Here is an 18,723-nt window from a genome sequence, read left to right on the forward strand (position 1 = left end):
TCAGTCAATGCATTCCTACAAAAATCTTCACAATACCAATCATTTTATTTTATTTTTAAGATAACTTATTCTAAAGTTCATAGAACCAGATGTTTATTCTTAAATTGTATTCAACATGTGTTTGATGAAAATTATTCGGAAAGCATGGAGAAAACAGTTAGGTGCTGCTGAGATTTGAACTCAGGATTTCCTGTTTACGAGACAGGCGTTTTAAACACTAAGCCACAGCACCAACGTTAATAGTAAAAAATGCATAAATAATTTATTGTTGATGATGAAAATGTGTTTTCTGCTATAAATTCTTCTTTATATGTATTGTAATCTTAAACACGAAAAGGTACTCAATCACTACGCAAGGATTAATATGTTTTAATAACCAGGTACTCTTATAAAACCCAATTTCATTTCTTGAATTCTTTACAATTTTTTTCATGAAGGTATTAATATTGCTCAAATCTAGGTAGAAATTTCATCTACTTCTTTCTCATAGATATGTATTTTTTCATTTTGCAATAACTGTATTCATTCTATAATCTTGAAAATTCTTGGCTTTTTATAAGGTTTAAGATGATCTGTTCAACAGTAAGATGAATCAGACTTTTATATTTGAATTGTATCGGAATAAGACCTAATGAAAATGATTTGTCATATAAAAATGAGAAAAGCAAGGCACTGCTGAGAGTTGAACTCAGGATCTCCTGTTTACTAGACAGGTGCTTTAACGAGCTAAGCCACAGCACCCACTTGATTCTTAATTTTGAAAAATATTCTTTATGGTGTTCAAGAGAATATTGCTTTTTCACTTTCATATTCTTTTCTAAGTTCACACACTTCTCTACTCAAACACTTAAGATGAATGAAGACTCTTCACTTATTCAAAAACACCTCTCTAATTTGAAGTTTACCCTATTCATATCATTTTAAAATATACCTTGCTGAAGAATGGATTAGTTGAATTCAGCAGTAGAGTGATCATTCACCTCTATCTTGTTCTTTGTCATTTTCTTTTCTCTATTTCAGTCAATGCATTCCTACAAAAATCTTCACAATACCAATCATTTTATTTAATTTTTAAGATAACTTATTCTAAAGTTCATAGAACCAGATGTTTATTCTTAAATTGTATTCAACATGTGTTTGATGAAAATTATTCGGAAAGCATGGAGTAAACAGTTAGGTGCTGCTGAGATTTGAACTCAGGATTTCCTGTTTACGAGACAGGTGTTTTAACCACTAAGCCACAGCACCAACGTTAATAGTAAAAAATGCATCAATAATTTATTGTTGATGATGAAAATGTTTTTTCTGCTATAAATTCTTCTTTATATGTATTGTAATCTTAAACACGAAAAGATAGTCAATCACTACGCAAGGATTAATATGTTTTAATAAACAGGTACTCTTATAAAACTCAATTTCATTTCTTGAATTCTTTACAATTTTTTTTTCATAAAGGTATTACTATTGCTCCAATCTAGGTAGAAATTTCATCTACGTCTTTCTCATAGATATGTATTTTTTTCATTTTGCAAAAACAGTAATCATTCTATAATCTTGAAAATACTTGGGTTTTTATAAGGTTTAAGATGATCTGTTCAACAGTAAGATGAATCAGACTTTTATATTTTAATTGTATCGGAATAAGACCAAATGAAAATGATTTGTTAAATAACAATGAGAAAAGCAAGACACTGCTGAGAGTTGAACTCAGGATCTCCTGTTTACTAGACAGGTGCTTTAACGAGCTAAGCCACAGCACCCACTTGATTCTTAATTTTGAAAAATTTTCTTTATGGTGTTCAAGAGAATATTGCTTTTTCAGTTTCATATTCTTTTCTAAGTTCACACACTTCTCTACTCAAACACTTAAGATGAATGAAGACTCTTCACTTATTCAAAAACACCTCTCTAATTTGAATTTTACCCTATTCATATCATTTTAAAATATACCTTGCTGAAGAATGGATTAGTTGAATTCAAAAATAGAGTGATCATTCACCTCTATCTTGTTCTTTGTCATTTTCTTTTCCCTATTTCAGTCAATGCATTCCTACAAAAATCTTCACAATACTAAGCATTTTATTTAATTTTTAAGATAACTTATTCTAAAGTTCATAGAACCAGATGTTTATTCTTAAATTGTATTCAACACTTGTTTGATGAAAATTATTTGGAAAGCATGGAGAAAACAATTAGGTGCTGCTGAGATTTGAACTCAGGATTTCATGTTTACGAGACAGGAGCTTTAACCACTAAGCCACAGCACCAACGGTAATAGTGAAAAAATGCATAAATCATTTATTGTTGAAGATGAAAATGTGTTTTCTGCTATAAATTCTTCTTTATATGTATTGTAATCTTAAACACGAAAAGATACTCAATCACTACGCAAGGATTAATATGTTTTAATAAACAGGTACTCTTATAAAACTCAATTTCATTTCTTGAATTCTTTACAATTTTTTTTCATAAAGGTATTACTATTGCTCCAATCTAGGTAGAAATTTCATCTACGTCTTTCTCATAGATATGTATTTTTTTCATTTTGCAATAACAGTAATCATTCTATAATCTTGAAAATACTTGGGTTTTTATAAGGTTTAAGATGATCTGTTCAACAGTAAGATGAATCAGACTTTTATATTTTAATTGTATCGGAATAAGACCAAATGAAAATGATTTGTTAAATAACAATGAGAAAACCAAGACACTGCTGAGAGTTGAACTCAGGATCTCCTGTTTACTAGACAGGTGCTTTAACGAGCTAAGCCACAGCACCCACTTGATTCTTAATTTTGAAAAATGTTCTTTATGGTGTTCAAGAGAATATTGATTTTTCACTTTCATATTCTTTTCTAAGTTCACACACTTCTCTACTCAAACACTTAAGTTGAATGAAGACTCTTCACTTATTCAAAAACACCTCTCTAATTTGAAGTTTACCCTATTCATATCATTTTAAAATATACCTTGCTGAAGAATGGATTAGTTGAATTCAACAATAGAGTGATCATTCACCTCTATCTTGTTCTTTGTCATTTTCTTTTCCCTATTTCAGTCAATGCATTCCTACAAAAATCTTCACAATACCAATCATTTTATTTTATTTTTAAGATAACTTATTCTAAAGTTCATAGAACCAGATGTTTATTCTTAAATTGTATTCAACATGTGTTTGATGAAAATTATTCGGAAAGCATGGAGAAAACAGTTAGGTGCTGCTGAGATTTGAACTCAGGATTTCCTGTTTACGAGACAGGCGTTTTAAACACTAAGCCACAGCACCAACGTTAATAGTAAAAAATGCATAAATAATTTATTGTTGATGATGAAAATGTGTTTTCTGCTATAAATTCTTCTTTATATGTATTGTAATCTTAAACACGAAAAGGTACTCAATCACTACGCAAGGATTAATATGTTTTAATAACCAGGTACTCTTATAAAACCCAATTTCATTTCTTGAATTCTTTACAATTTTTTTCATGAAGGTATTAATATTGCTCAAATCTAGGTAGAAATGTCATCTACTTCTTTCTCATAGATATGTATTTTTTCATTTTGCAATAACTATATTCATTCTATAATCTTGAAAATTCTTGGCTTTTTATAAGGTTTAAGATGATCTGTTCAACAGTAAGATGAATCAGACTTTTATATTTTAATTGTATCGGAATAAGACCTAATGAAAATGATTTGTCATATAAAAATGAGAAAAGCAAGGCACTGCTGAGAGTTGAACTCAGGATCTCCTGTTTACTAGACAGGTGCTTTAACGAGCTAAGCCACAGCACCCACTTGATTCTTAATTTTGAAAAATATTCTTTATGGTGTTCAAGAGAATATTGCTTTTTCACTTTCATATTCTTTTCTAAGTTCACACACTTCTCTACTCAAACACTTAAGATGAATGAAGACTCTTCACTTATTCAAAAACACCTCTCTAATTTGAAGTTTACCCTATTCATATCATTTTAAAATATACCTTGCTGAAGAATGGATTAGATGAATTCAACAATAGAGTGATCATTCACCTCTATCTTGTTCTTTGTCATTTTCTTTTCTCTATTTCAGTCAATGCATTCCTACAAAAATCTTCACAATACCAATCATTTTATTTAATTTTTAAGATAACTTATTCTAAAGTTCATAGAACCAGATGTTTATTCTTAAATTGTATTCAACATGTGTTTGATGAAAATTATTCGGAAAGCATGGAGAAAACAGTTAGGTGCTGCTGAGATTTGAACTCAGGATTTCCTGTTTACGAGACAAGCGTTTTAACCACTAAGCCACAGCACCAACGTTAATAGTAAAAAATGCATCAATAATTTATTGTTGATGATGAAAATGTTTTTTCTGCTATAAATTCTTCTTTATATGTATTGTAATCTTAAACACGAAAAGATACTCAATCACTACGCAAGGATTAATATGTTTTAATAAACAGGTACTCTTATAAAACTCAATTTCATTTCTTGAATTCTTTACATTTTTTTTTCATAAAGGTATTACTATTGCTCCAATCTAGGTAGAAATTTCATCTACGTCTTTCTCATAGATATGTATTTTTTTCATTTTGCAATAACAGTAATCATTCTATAATCTTAAAAATACTTGGGTTTTTATAAGGTTTAAGATGATCTGTTCAACAGTAAGATGAATCAGACTTTTATATTTTAATTGTATCGGAATAAGACCAAATGAAAATGATTTGTTAAATAACAATGAGAAAAGCAAGACACTGCTGAGAGTTGAACTCAGGATCTCCTGTTTACTAGACAGGTGCTTTAACGAGCTAAGCCACAGCACCCACTTGATTCTTAATTTTGAAAAATGTTCTTTATGGTGTTCAAGAGAATATTGCTTTTTCACTTTCATATTCTTTTCTAAGTTCACACACTTCTCTACTCAAACACTTAAGTTGAATGAAGACTCTTCACTTATTCAAAAACACCTCTCTAATTTGAAGTTTACCCTATTCATATCATTTTAAAATATACCTTGCTGAAGAATGGATTAGTTGAATTCAACAATAGAGTGATCATTCACCTCTATCTTGTTCTTTGTCATTTTCTTTTCTCTATTTCAGTCAATGCATTCCTACAAAAATCTTCACAATACCAAGCATTTTATTTAATTTTTAAGATAACTTATTCTAAAGTTCATAGAACCAGATGTTTATTCTTAAATTGTATTCAACACTTGTTTGATGAAAATTATTTGGAAAGCATGGAGAACACAGTTAGGTGCTGCTGAGATTTTAACTCAGGATTTCATGTTTACGAGACAGGAGCTTTAACCACTAAGCCACAGCACCAACGGTAATAGTAAAAAAATGCATAAATCATTTATTGTTGATGATGAAAATGTGTTTTCTGCTATAAATTCTTCTTTATATGTATTGTAATCTTAAACACGAAAAGATACTCAATCACTACGCAAGGATTAATATGTTTTAATAAGCAGGTACTCTTATAAAACTCAATTTCATTTCTTGAATTCTTTACAATTTTTTTTCATAAAGGTCTTACTATTGCTCCAATCTAGGTAGAAATTTCATCTACGTCTTTCTCATAGATATGTATTTTTTCATTTTGCAATAACAGTAATCATTCTATAATCTTTAAAATACTTGGGTTGTTATAAGGTTTAAGATGATCTGTTCAACAGTAAGATGAATCAGACTTTTATATTTTAATTGTATCGGAATAAGACCAAATGAAAATGATTTGTTAAATAACAATGAGAAAAGCAAGACACTGCTGAGAGTTGAACTCAGGATCTCCTGTTTACTAGACAGGTGCTTTAACGAGCTAAGCCACAGCACCCACTTGATTCTTAATTTTGAAAAATTTTCTTTATGGTGTTCAAAAGAATATTGCTTTTTCACTTTCATATTCTTTTCTAAGTTCACATACTTCTCTACTCAAACACTTAAGATGAATGAAGACTCTTCACTTATTCAAAAACACCTCTCTAAATTGAAGTTTACCCTATTCATATCATTTTAAAATATACCTTGCTGAAGAATGGATTAGTTGAATTCAACAATAGAGTGATCATTCACCTCTATCTTGTTCTTTGTCATTTTCTTTTCTCTATTTCAGTCAATGCATTCCTACAAAAATCTTCACAATACCAATCATTTTATTTAATTTTTAAGATAACTTATTCTAAAGTTCATAGAACCAGATGTTTATTCTTAAATTGTATTCAACATGTGTTTGATGAAAATTATTCGGAAAGCATGGAGAAAACAGTTAGGTGCTGCTGAGATTTGAACTCAGGATTTCCTGTTTACGAGACAGGCGTTTTAACCACTAAGCCACAGCACCAACGTTAATAGTAAAAAATGCATAAATAATTTATTGTTGATGATGAAAATGTGTTTTCTGCTATAAATTCTTCTTTATATGTATTGTAATCTTAAACACGAAAAGATAGTCAATCACTACGCAAGGATTAATATGTTTTAATAAACAGGTACTCTTATAAAGCTGAATTTCATTTCTTGAATTCTTTACAATTTTTTTTCATAAAGGTATTACTATTGCTCCAATCTAGGTAGAAATTTCATCTACGTCTTTCTCATAGATATGTATTTTTTTCATTTTGCAATAACAGTAATCATTCTATAATCTTGAAAATACTTGGGTTTTTATAAGGTTTAAGATGATCTGTTCAACAGTAAGATGAATCAGACTTTCATATTTTAATTGTATCGGAATAAGACCAAATGAAAATGATTTGTTAAATAACAATGAGAAAAGCAAGACACTGCTGAGAGTTGAACTCAGGATCTCCTGTTTACTAGATAGGTGCTTTAACGAGCTAAGCCACAGCACCCACTTGATTCTTAATTTTGAAACAATTTTCTTTATGGTGTTCAAGAGAATATTGCTTTTTCACTTTCATATTCTTTTCTAAGTTCACACACTTCTCTACTCAAACACAAGATGAATGAAGATTCTTCACTTATTCAAAAACACCTCTCTAATTTGAAGTTTACCCTATTCATATCATTTTAAAATATACCTTGCTAAAGAATGGATTAGTTGAATTCAACAATAGGGTGATCATTCACCTCTATCTTGTTCTTTGTCATTTTCTTTTCCCTATTTCAGTCAATGCATTCCTACAAAAATCATCACAATACCAAGCATTTTATTTAATTTTTAAGATAACTTATTCTAAAGTTCATAGAACCAGATGTTTATTCTTAAATTGTATTCAACACTTGTTTGATGAAAATTATTCGGAAAGCATGGAGAAAACAGTTAGGTGCTGCTGAGATTTTAACTCAGGATTTCCTGTTTACGAGACAGTCGCTTTAACCACCAAGCCACAGCACCAACGTTAATAGTAAAAATTGCATAAATAATTTATTGTTGATGATGAAAATGTGTTTTCTGCTATAAATTCTTGTTTATATGTATTGTAATCTTAAACAGGAAAAGATACTCAATCACTACGCAAGGATTAATATGTTTTAATAAACAGGTACTCTTATAAAACCTAATTTCATTTCCTGAATTCTTTACAACTTTTTTTCATGAAGGTATTAATATTGCTCAAATCTAGGTAGAAATTTCATCTACGTCTTTCTCATAGATATGTCGTTTTTTTCATTTTGCAATAACAGTATTCATTCTATAATCTTGAAAATACTTGGGTTTTTATAAGGTTTAAGATGATCTGTTCAACAGTAAGATGAATCAGACTTTTAATATTTTAATTGTATCGGAATAAGACCTAATGAAAATGATTTGTTAAATATCAATGAGAAAAGCAAGATACTGCTGAGAGTTGAACTCAGGATCTCCTGTTTACTAGACAGGCACTTTAACCAGCTAAGCCACAGCACCCACTTGATTCTTAGCTTTGAAACACTTTTCTTTATGGTGTTCAAGGCAATATTGCTTTTTCACTTTCATATTCTTTTCTAAGTTCACACACTTCTCTACTCAAACACTTAAGATGAATGAAGACTCTTCACTTATTCAAAAACACCTCTCTAATTTGAAGTTGACCCTATTCATATCATTTTAAAATATACCTTGCTGAAGAATGGATTAGTTGAATTCAACAATAGAGTGATCATTCACCTCTATCTTGTTCTTTGTCATTTTCTTTTCCCTATTTCAGTCAATGCATTCCTACAAAAATCTTCACAATACCAAGCATTTTATTTAATTTTTAAGATAACTTATTCTAAAGTTCATAGAACCAAATGTTTATTCTTAAATTGTATTCAACATGTGTTTGATGAAAATTATTCGGAAAGCATGGAGAAAACAGTTAGGTGCTGCTGAGATTTGAACTCAGGATTTCCTGTTTACGAGACAGGCGTTTTAACCACTAAGCCACAGCACCAACGTTAATAGTAAAAAATGCATCAATAATTTATTGTTGATGATGAAAATGTGTTTTCTGCTGTAAATTCTTCTTTATATGTATTGTAATCTTAGACACGAAAAGATAGTCAATCACTACGCAAGGATTAATATGTTTTAATAAACAGGTACTCTTATAAAACTCAATTTCATTTCTTGAATTCTTTACAATTTTTTTTTCATAAAGGTATTACTATTGCTCCAATCTAGGTAGAAATTTCATCTACGTCTTTCTCATAGATATGTATTTTTTTCATTTTGCAAAAACAGTAATCATTCTATAATCTTGAAAATACTTGGGTTTTTATAAGGTTTAAGATGATCTGTTCAACAGTAAGATGAATCAGACTTTTATATTTTAATTGTATCGGAATAAGACCAAATGAAAATGATTTGTTAAATAACAATGAGAAAAGCAAGACACTGCTGAGAGTTGAACTCAGGATCTCCTGGTTACTAGACAGGTGCTTTAAAGAGCTAAGCCACAGCACCCACTTGATTCTTAATTTGGAAAAATTTTCTTTATGGTGTTAAAGAGAATATTGCTTTTTCAGTTTCATATTCTTTTCTAAGTTCACACACTTCTCTACTCAAACACTTAAGATGAATGAAGACTCTTCACTTATTCAAAAACACCTCTCTAATTTGAATTTTACCCTATTCATATCATTTTAAAATATACCTTGCTGAAGAATGGATTAGTTGAATTCAACAATAGAGTGATCATTCACCTCTATCTTGTTCTTTGTCATTTTCTTTTCTCTATTTCAGTCAATGCATTCCTACAAAAATCTTCACAATACCAATCATTTTATTTAATTTTTAAGATAACTTATTCTAAAGTTCATAGAACCAGATGTTTATTCTTAAATTGTATTCAACATGTGTTTGATGAAAATTATTCGGAAAGCATGGAGAAAACAGTTAGGTGCTGTTGAGATTTGAACTCAGGATTTCCTGTTTACGAGACAGGCGTTTTAACCACTAAGCCACAGCACCAACGTTAATAGTAAAAAATGCATAAATAATGTATTGTTGATGATGAAAATGTGTTTTCTGCTATAAATTCTTCTTTATATGTATTGTAATCTTAAACACAAAAAGATAGTCAATCACTACGCAAGGATTAATATGTTTTAATAAACAGGTACTCTTATAAAGCTCAATTTCATTTCTTGAATTCTTTACAATTTTTTTTCATAAAGGTATTACTATTGCTCCAATCTAGGTAGAAATTTCATCTACGTCTTTCTCATAAATATGTATTTTTTTCATTTTGCAATAACAGTAATCATTCTATAATCTTGAAAATACTTGGGTTTTTATAAGGTTTAAGATGATCTGTTCAACAGTAAGATGAATCAGACTTTCATATTTTAATTGTATCGGAATAAGACCAAATGAAAATGATTTGTTAAATAACAATGAGAAAAGCAAGACACTGCTGAGAGTTGAACTCAGGATCTCCTGTTTACTAGACAGGTGCTTTAACGAGCTAAGCCACAGCACCCACTTGATTCTTAATTTTGAAACAATTTTCTTTATGGTGTTCAAGAGAATATTGCTTTTTCACTTTCATATTCTTTTCTAAGTTCACACACTTCTCTACTCAAACACAAGATGAATGAAGACTCTTCACTTATTCAAAAACACCCCTCTAATTTGAAGTTTACCCTATTCATATCATTTTAAAATATACCTTGCTAAAGAATGGATTAGTTGAATTCAACAATAGAGTGATCATTCACCTCTATCTTGTTCTTTGTCATTTTCTTTTCCCTATTTCAGTCAATGCATTCCTACAAACATCTTCACAATACCAAGCATTTTATTTAATTTTTAAGATAACTTATTCTAAAGTTCATAGAACCAGATGTTTATTCTTAAATTGTATTCAACACTTGTTTGATGAAAATTATTCGGAAAGCATGGAGAAAACAGTTAGGTGCTGCTGAGATTTGAACTCAGGATTTCCTGTTTATGAGACAGGCGCTTTAACCACTAAGCCACAGCGCCAACTTTAACAGTAAAAAATGCATGAATAATTTATTGTTGATGATGAAAATGTGTTTCCTGCTATAAATTCTTCTTTATATGTGTTGTAATCTTAAACACGAAAAGATACACAATCACTACGCAAGGATTAATATGTTTTAATAAACAGGTACTCTTATAAAACTCAATTTCATTTCTTGAATTCTTTACAATTTTTTTTCATAAAGGTATTACTATTGCTCCAATCTAGGTAGAAATTTCATCTACGTCTTTCTCATAGATATGTATTTTTTTCATTTTGCAATAACAGTAATCATTCTATAATCTTGAAAATACTTGGGTTTTTATAAGGTTTAAGATGATCTGTTCAACAGTAAGATGAATCAGACTTTTATATTTTAATTGTATCGGAATAAGAACAAATGAAAATGATTTGTTAAATAACAATGAGAAAAGCAAGACACTGCTGAGAGTTGAACTCAGGATCTCCTGTTTACTAGACAGGTGCTTTAACGAGCTAAGCCACAGCACCAACTTGATTCTTAATTTTGAAACAATTTTCTTTATGGTGTTCAAGAGAATATTGCTTTTTCACTTTCATATTCTTTTCTAAGTTCACACACTTCTCTACTCAAACACAAGATAAATAAAGACCCTTCACTTATTCAAAAACACCTCTCTAATTTGAAGTTTACCCTATTCATATCATTTTAAAATATACCTTGCTAAAGAATGGATTAGTTGAATTCAACAATAGAGTGATCATTCACCTCTATCTTGTTCTTTGTCATTTTCTTTTCCCTATTTCAGTCAATGCATTCCTACAAAAATCTTCACAATACCAAGCATTTTATTTAATATTTAAGATAACTTATTCTAAAGTTCATAGAACCAGATGTTTATTCTTAAATTGTATTCAACACTTGTTTGATGAAAATTATTCATAAAGCATGGAGAAAACAGTTAGGTGCTGCTGAGATTTTAACTCAGGATTTCCTGTTTACGAGACAGTCGCTTTAACCACCAAGCCACAGCACCAACGTTAATAGTAAAAAATGCATAATTAATTTATTGTTGATGATGAAAATGTGTTTTCTGCTATAAATTCTTCTTTATATGTATTGTAATCTTAAACAGGAAAAGATACTCAATCACTATGCAAGGATTAATATGTTTTAATAAACAGGTACTCTTATAAAACCTAATTTCATTTCTTGAATTCTTTACAATTATTTGCATGAAGATATTAATATTGCTCAAATCTAGGTAGAAATTTCATCTACGTCTTTCTCATAGATATGTCGTTTTTTTCATTTTGCAATAACAGTATTCATTCTATAATCTTGAAAATACTTGGGTTTTTATAAGGTTTAAGATGATCTGTTCAACAGTAAGATGAATCAGACTTTTAATATTTTAATTGTATCGGAATAAGACCTAATGAAAATGATTTGTTATATAACAAAGAGAAAAGCAAGGCGCTGCTGAGTGTTGAACTCAGGATGTCCTGTTAACTAGACAGGGGCTTTAACCAGCTAAGCCACAGCACCCACTTGAGTCTTAATTTTGAAACACTTTTCTTCATGGTGTTCAAGAGAATATTGCTTTTTCACTTTCATATTCTTTTCTAAGTTCACACACTTCTCTACTCAAACACTTAAGATGAATGAAGACTCTTCATTTATTCAAAAACACCTCTCTAATTTGAAGTTTACCCTATTCATATCATTTTAAAATATACCTTGCTGAAGAATGGATTACTTGAATTCAACAATAGAGTGATCATTCACCTCTATCTTGTTCTTTCTCATTTTCTTTTCCCTATTTCAGTCAATGCATTCCTACAAAAATCTTCACAATACCAATCATTTTATTTAATTTTTAAGATAACGTATTCTAAAGTGTATAGAACCAGATGTTTATTCTTAAATTGTATTCAACACTTGTTTGATGAAAATTATTCAGAAAGCATGGAGAAAACAGTTAGGTGCTGCTGAGATTTGAACTCAGGATTTCCTGTTTACGAGACAGGCGCTTTAACCACTAAGCCACAGCACCAACGTTAATAGTCAAAAATGCATAAATAATTTATTGTTGATGATGAAAATGTGTTTTCTGCCATAAATTCTTCTTTATATGTATTGTAATCTTAAACACGAAAAGATACTCAATCACTACGCAAGGATTAATATGTTTTAATAAACAGGTACTCTTATAAAACCCAATTTCATTTCTTGAATTCTTTACAATTTTGTTTCATGAAGGTATTAATATTGCTCAAATCTAGGTAGAAATTTTATCTACGTCTTTCTCATAGATATGTAGTTTTTTTTAATTTTGCAATAACAGTATTCATTCTATGATCTTGAAAATACTTGGGTTTTTATAAGGTTTAAGATGATCTGTTCAACAGTAAGATGAATCAGACTTTTAATATTTTAATTGTATCGGAATAAGACCTAATGAAAATGATTTGTTAAATAACAATGAGAAAAGCAAGATACTGCTGAGAGTTGAACTCAGGATCTCCTGTTTACTAGACAGGCACTTTAGCCAGCTAAGCCACAACACCCACTTGATTCTTACATTTGAAACACTTTTCTTTATGGTGTTGAAGAGAATATTGCTTTTTCACTTTCATATTCTTTTCTAAGTGCACACACTTCTCTACTCAAACACTTAAGATGAATGAAGACTCTTCACTTATTCAAAAACACCTCTCTAATTTGAAGTTTACCCTATTCATATCATTTTAAAATATACCTTGCTAAAGAATGGGATAGTTGAATTCAACAATAGAGTGATCATTCACCTCTATCTTGTTCTTTGTCATTTTCTATTCCCTATTTCAGTCAATGCATTCCTACAAAAATCTTCACAATACCAAGCATTTTCTTTAATTTTTAAGATAACTTATTCTAAAGTTCATAGAACCAGATGTTTATTCTTAAATTGTATTCAATACTTGTTTGATGAAAATTATTTGGATAGCATGGAGAAAACAATTAGGTGCTGCTGAGATTTGAACTCAGGATTTCCTGTTTACGAGACAAGAGCTTTAACCACTATGCCACAGCACCAACAGTAATAGTAAAAAAATGCATACATCATTTATTGTTGATGATGAAAATGTGTTTTCTGCTATAAATTCTTCTTTATATGTATTGTAATCTTAAACACGAAAAGATACTCAATCACTACGCAAGGATTAATATGTTTTAATAAACAGGTACTCTTATAAAACTCAATTTCATTTCTTGAATTCTTTACAATTTTATTCATGAAGGTATTAATATTGCTCAAATCTAGGTTGAAATTTCATCTACGTTTTTCTCATAGATATGTAGTTTTTTTCATTTTGCAATAACAGTATTCATTCTATAATCTTGAAAATACTTGGGTTTTTATAAGGTTTAAGATGATCTGTTCAACAGTAAGATGAATCAGACTTTTATATTTTAATTGTATTGGAATAAGACCTAATGAAAATGATTTGTTATATTACAATGAGCAAAGCAAGGCACTGCTGAGAGTTTAACTCAGGATCTCCTGTTTACTAGACAGGCGCTTTAACCAGCTAAGCCACAGCACCCACTTGATTCTTAATTTTGAAACACTTTCCTTTATGGTGTTCAAGAGAATATTGCTTTTTCACTTTCATATTCTTTTCTAAGTTCACACACTTCTCTACTCAAACACTTAAGATGAATGAAGACTCTTCACTTATTCAAAAACACCTATCTAATTTGAAGTTTACCCTATTCATATCATTTTAAAATATACCTTGCTAAAGAATGGATTAGTTGAATTCAACAATAGAGTGATCATTCACCTCTATCTTGTTCTTTGTCATTTTCTTTTCCCTATTTCAGTCAATGCATTCCTACAAAAATCTTCACAATACCAATCATTTTATTTAATTGTTAAGATAACTTATTCTAAAGTTCATAGAACCAGATGTTTATTCTTAAATTGTATTCAACATGTGTTTGATGAAAATTATTCGGAAAGCATGGAGAAAACAGTTAGGTGCTGCTGAGATTTGAACTCAGGATTTCCTGTTTACGAGACAGGCGCTTTAACCACTAAGCCACAGCACCAACGTTAATAGTAGAAAATGCATAAATAATTTATTGTTGATGATGAAAATGTGTTTTCTGCTATAAATTCTTGTTTATATGTATTGTAATCTTAAACACGAAAAGATACTCAATCACTACGCAAGGATTAATATGTTTTAATAAGCAGGTACTCTTATAAAACCGAATTTCATTTCTTGAATTCTTTACAATTTTATTCATGAAGGTATTAATATTGCTCAAATCTAGGTAGAAATTTCATCTACGTCTTTCTCATAGATATGTAGTTTTTTTCATTTTGCAATAACAGTATTCATTCTATAATCTTGAAAATACTTGGGTTTTTATAAGGTTTAAGATGATCTTTTTAGCAGTAAGATGAATCAGACTTTTATAATTAAATTGTATCGGAATAAGACCTAATGAAAATGATGTGTTATATAACAATGAGAAAAGCAAGGCGCTGCTAAGAGTTGAACTCAGGATCTCCCGTTTACTAGGCAGGCACTTCAAGCAGCTAAGCCACAGCACCCATTTGTTTCTTAGCTTTGAAACACTTTTCTTTATGGTGTTCAAGAGAAGATTGCTTTTTCACTTTCATATTCTTTTCTAAGTTCACACACTTCTCTACTCAAACACTTAAGATGAATGAAGACTCTTCATTTATTCAAAAACACCTCTCTAATTTGAAGTTTACCCTATTCTTATCATTTTAAACTATACCTTGCTGAAGAATGGATTAGTTGAATTCAACAATAGAGTGATCATTCACCTCTATCTTGTTCTTTGTCATTTTCTTTTCCCTATTTCAGTCAATGCATTCCTACAAAAATCTTCACAATACCAATCATTTTATTTTATTTTTAAGATAACTTATTCTAAAGTTCATAGAACCAGATGTTTATTCTTAAATTGTATTCAACATGTGTTTGATGAAAATTATTCGGAAAGCATGGAGAAAACAGTTAGGTGCTGCTGAGATTTGAACTCAGGATTTCCTGTTTACGAGACAGGCGTTTTAAACACTAAGCCACAGCACCAACGTTAATAGTAAAAAATGCATAAATAATTTATTGTTGATGATGAAAATGTGTTTTCTGCTATAAATTCTTCTTTATATGTATTGTAATCTTAAACACGAAAAGGTACTCAATCACTACGCAAGGATTAATATGTTTTAATAACCAGGTACTCTTATAAAACCCAATTTCATTTCTTGAATTCTTTACAATTTTTTTCATGAAGGTATTAATATTGCTCAAATCTAGGTAGAAATTTCATCTACTTCTTTCTCATAGATATGTATTTTTTCATTTTGCAATAACTGTATTCATTCTATAATCTTGAAAATTCTTGGCTTTTTATAAGGTTTAAGATGATCTGTTCAACAGTAAGATGAATCAGACTTTTATATTTGAATTGTATCGGAATAAGACCTAATGAAAATGATTTGTCATATAAAAATGAGAAAAGCAAGGCACTGCTGAGAGTTGAACTCAGGATCTCCTGTTTACTAGACAGGTGCTTTAACGAGCTAAGCCACAGCACCCACTTGATTCTTAATTTTGAAAAATATTCTTTATGGTGTTCAAGAGAATATTGCTTTTTCACTTTCATATTCTTTTCTAAGTTCACACACTTCTCTACTCAAACACTTAAGATGAATGAAGACTCTTCACTTATTCAAAAACACCTCTCTAATTTGAAGTTTACCCTATTCATATCATTTTAAAATATACCTTGCTGAAGAATGGATTAGTTGAATTCAGCAATAGAGTGATCATTCACCTCTATCTTGTTCTTTGTCATTTTCTTTTCTCTATTTCAGTCAATGCATTCCTACAAAAATCTTCACAATACCAATCATTTTATTTAATTTTTAAGATAACTTATTCTAAAGTTCATAGAACCAGATGTTTATTCTTAAATTGTATTCAACATGTGTTTGATGAAAATTATTCGGAAAGCATGGAGTAAACAGTTAGGTGCTGCTGAGATTTGAACTCAGGATTTCCTGTTTACGAGACAGGTGTTTTAACCACTAAGCCACAGCACCAACGTTAATAGTAAAAAATGCATCAATAATTTATTGTTGATGATGAAAATGTTTTTTCTGCTATAAATTCTTCTTTATATGTATTGTAATCTTAAACACGAAAAGATAGTCAATCACTACGCAAGGATTAATATGTTTTAATAAACAGGTACTCTTATAAAACTCAATTTCATTTCTTGAATTCTTTACAATTTTTTTTTCATAAAGGTATTACTATTGCTCCAATCTAGGTAGAAATTTCATCTACGTCTTTCTCATAGATATGTATTTTTTTCATTTTGCAAAAACAGTAATCATTCTATAATCTTGAAAATACTTGGGTTTTTATAAGGTTTAAGATGATCTGTTCAACAGTAAGATGAATCAGACTTTTATATTTTAATTGTATCGGAATAAGACCAAATGAAAATGATTTGTTAAATAACAATGAGAAAAGCAAGACACTGCTGAGAGTTGAACTCAGGATCTCCTGTTTACTAGACAGGTGCTTTAACGAGCTAAGCCACAGCACCCACTTGATTCTTAATTTTGAAAAATTTTCTTTATGGTGTTCAAGAGAATATTGCTTTTTCAGTTTCATATTCTTTTCTAAGTTCACACACTTCTCTACTCAAACACTTAAGATGAATGAAGACTCTTCACTTATTCAAAAACACCTCTCTAATTTGAATTTTACCCTATTCATATCATTTTAAAATATACCTTGCTGAAGAATGGATTAGTTGAATTCAAAAATAGAGTGATCATTCACCTCTATCTTGTTCTTTGTCATTTTCTTTTCCCTATTTCAGTCAATGCATTCCTACAAAAATCTTCACAATACTAAGCATTTTATTTAATTTTTAAGATAACTTATTCTAAAGTTCATAGAACCAGATGTTTATTCTTAAATTGTATTCAACACTTGTTTGATGAAAATTATTTGGAAAGCATGGAGAAAACAATTAGGTGCTGCTGAGATTTGAACTCAGGATTTCATGTTTACGAGACAGGAGCTTTAACCACTAAGCCACAGCACCAACGGTAATAGTGAAAAAATGCATAAATCATTTATTGTTGAAGATGAAAATGTGTTTTCTGCTATAAATTCTTCTTTATATGTATTGTAATCTTAAACACGAAAAGATACTCAATCACTACGCAAGGATTAATATGTTTTAATAAACAGGTACTCTTATAAAACTCAATTTCATTTCTTGAATTCTTTACAATTTTTTTTCATAAAGGTATTACTATTGCTCCAATCTAGGTAGAAATTTCATCTACGTCTTTCTCATAGATATGTATTTTTTTCATTTTGCAATAACAGTAATCATTCTATAATCTTGAAAATACTTGGGTTTTTATAAGGTTTAAGATGATCTGTTCAACAGTAAGATGAATCAGACTTTTATATTTTAATTGTATCGGAATAAGACCAAATGAAAATGATTTGTTAAATAACAATGAGAAAACCAAGACACTGCTGAGAGTTGAACTCAGGATCTCCTGTTTACTAGACAGGTGCTTTAACGAGCTAAGCCACAGCACCCACTTGATTCTTAATTTTGAAAAATGTTCTTTATGGTGTTCAAGAGAATATTGATTTTTCACTTTCATATTCTTTTCTAAGTTCACACACTTCTCTACTCAAACACTTAAGTTGAATGAAGACTCTTCACTTATTCAAAAACACCTCTCTAATTTGAAGTTTACCCTATTCATATCATTTTAAAATATACCTTGCTGAAGAATGGATTAGTTGAATTCAACAATAGAGTGATCATTCACCTCTATCTTGTTCTTTGTCATTTTCTTTTCCCTATTTCAGTCAATGCATTCCTACAAAAATCTTCACAATACCAATCATTTTATTTTATTTTTAAGATAACTTATTCTAAAGTTCATAGAACCAGATGTTTATTCTTAAATTGTATTCAACATGTGTTTGATGAAAATTATTCGGAAAGCATGGAGAAAACAGTTAGGTGCTGCTGAGATTTGAACTCAGGATTTCCTGTTTACGAGACAGGCGTTTTAAACACTAAGCCACAGCACCAACGTTAATAGTAAAAAATGCATAAATAATTTATTGTTGATGATGAAAATGTGTTTTCTGCTATAAATTCTTCTTTATATGTATTGTAATCTTAAACACGAAAAGATACTCAATCACTACGCAAGGATTAATATGTTTTAATAAACAGGTACTCTTATA

General features: G+C 29.7%; 8 non-coding genes across 8 annotated transcripts; all 8 read right to left on the reverse strand.

Annotated features, from left to right (window-relative positions):
* Positions 1-2,194: 2,194 nt before the first annotated feature.
* On the reverse strand, positions 2,195-2,267 carry TRNAT-CGU (transfer RNA threonine (anticodon CGU)). Its single transcript has one exon. It is a non-coding gene; the product is annotated as a tRNA-Thr (tRNA).
* Positions 2,268-6,265: 3,998 nt separating this feature from the next.
* On the reverse strand, positions 6,266-6,338 carry TRNAT-CGU (transfer RNA threonine (anticodon CGU)). The gene has a single exon. It is a non-coding gene; the product is annotated as a tRNA-Thr (tRNA).
* A 1,456-nt stretch (positions 6,339-7,794) lies between these two features.
* TRNAT-AGU (transfer RNA threonine (anticodon AGU)) lies at positions 7,795-7,868 on the reverse strand. The gene has a single exon. It is a non-coding gene; the product is annotated as a tRNA-Thr (tRNA).
* Positions 7,869-8,303: 435 nt separating this feature from the next.
* On the reverse strand, positions 8,304-8,376 carry TRNAT-CGU (transfer RNA threonine (anticodon CGU)). Its single transcript has one exon. It is a non-coding gene; the product is annotated as a tRNA-Thr (tRNA).
* Positions 8,377-10,339: 1,963 nt separating this feature from the next.
* TRNAM-CAU (transfer RNA methionine (anticodon CAU)) lies at positions 10,340-10,412 on the reverse strand. Its single transcript has one exon. It is a non-coding gene; the product is annotated as a tRNA-Met (tRNA).
* A 1,964-nt stretch (positions 10,413-12,376) lies between these two features.
* Positions 12,377-12,449, reverse strand: TRNAT-CGU (transfer RNA threonine (anticodon CGU)). Its single transcript has one exon. It is a non-coding gene; the product is annotated as a tRNA-Thr (tRNA).
* Positions 12,450-14,418: 1,969 nt separating this feature from the next.
* TRNAT-CGU (transfer RNA threonine (anticodon CGU)) lies at positions 14,419-14,491 on the reverse strand. Its single transcript has one exon. It is a non-coding gene; the product is annotated as a tRNA-Thr (tRNA).
* Positions 14,492-17,472: 2,981 nt separating this feature from the next.
* Positions 17,473-17,545, reverse strand: TRNAT-CGU (transfer RNA threonine (anticodon CGU)). The gene has a single exon. It is a non-coding gene; the product is annotated as a tRNA-Thr (tRNA).
* Between the last annotated feature and the right edge of the window lie 1,178 nt (positions 17,546-18,723).

Source organism: Lissotriton vulgaris, chromosome 12, assembly GCF_964263255.1.
Source record: "Lissotriton vulgaris chromosome 12, aLisVul1.2, whole genome shotgun sequence".
NCBI lineage: Eukaryota > Metazoa > Chordata > Amphibia > Caudata > Salamandridae > Lissotriton > Lissotriton vulgaris.